This window comes from Morus notabilis, unplaced genomic scaffold (genome assembly GCF_000414095.1).
Source record: "Morus notabilis unplaced genomic scaffold, ASM41409v2 Scaffold1309, whole genome shotgun sequence".
NCBI classification, from domain to species: domain Eukaryota; kingdom Viridiplantae; phylum Streptophyta; class Magnoliopsida; order Rosales; family Moraceae; genus Morus; species Morus notabilis.
In genome coordinates this window covers 73387-74676 of record NW_010363772.1, presented here as the reverse complement: position 1 = coordinate 74676, position 1290 = coordinate 73387, and positions in this window count along the sequence as shown.

The window sequence follows — 1290 nt, the reverse complement described above, 5'->3', positions numbered from 1 at the left end:
GTCGTCTTCTTCTTCTTCTTAGACAACCTGAAAACATTCAAGAATGAATGCGGATTGTCGTTTCGTTGTTGCGGTTGTTCAACACGAGGTGTGTTTCTAAACCTACTTTCGTAAGAGATATATAGAGAATATATTTTTTCCTTTATAATAGGAAACTGGTCAGTAGTGTCTATAGCTAAAAATTCACCTAAGTTATCTAATCCACTTCTAAACCTTCTAATTTTAATCTATGGTAAAAAATAACATTGAAACCATACAACATGGGTAATTTAGACCAATATTTTTTAAATTTCTTTTCCATAGAGGCGATAAGAACTCCTAAAACCTCATGTGTCCTAAATTCACTAAATAAAATAGACATTCTTAAAAGTTCTTCTAATGCTAATGGTGAAGTTGGGTAATAAGTTCCACTAAGCTTTAAGGTAACTTCATGAAATCTACCTAAAAAGTTATACAAAAGTTCGGCAATTTGCCAATCAGTTTCATCTATAAAATCCCGTTCCTAATTTTGCACTAACATAATTTGTTATAGCATCTTTATAGGAGATGTATTGTTCAAGCATTATGTAAGTGGAGTTCTATGTTATGGGCATATCTAAGGCTAATGCTCTAGGATTTTGATTACATGCTTGTAGAAATCTAAACCAATCTTGTATTCTTTGATTACTACCTTGAATCCAAGCAATGTTATCTCTAATTCTTTTAATATGACCTGACATTGATTTTAAACCGGACTTTACTATTAAATTAATTATATGACATGCACAACGTTGGTGGAAAATATCATTATTACCGAATAAACTTTAATCATTTTCAAAAAGTTCTATTGCTTTAGTATTTGCAGTTGCATTGTCTAATGTTATGACCATTATTCTATCTCTTAAGCTATATTCATCAATAACAGATAAAATTGTGTTATATATTAAATTGGCAGTATGTGATCTTATAACACATTTGAAACCTAAGACACTCTTATCCAAATTAAAACCTTTATAATAATGTCCGGTTACAACTAAATAATCCTTGTTGGCAACAGCGGACCAAATATCCGCTGTTAACACAACGCAACCGCTAGTAGAGTGTAGAAGGTTGATTAATGCTTCCTTTTCTTGTTTATATAATTTTAATGCATCTTTCCTAAGAGTAGTTCTAGAAAAAAATTGTGCATTAGGATTATGTATAATTTTAATATAACGTTGCCAATTTCTTTGTTCAGGAAAACTTAGTGGTTGATCTAATGTGGCTATTAATCGTGCCATTTCTATACGATCAACTTGCGGATCGTATTTC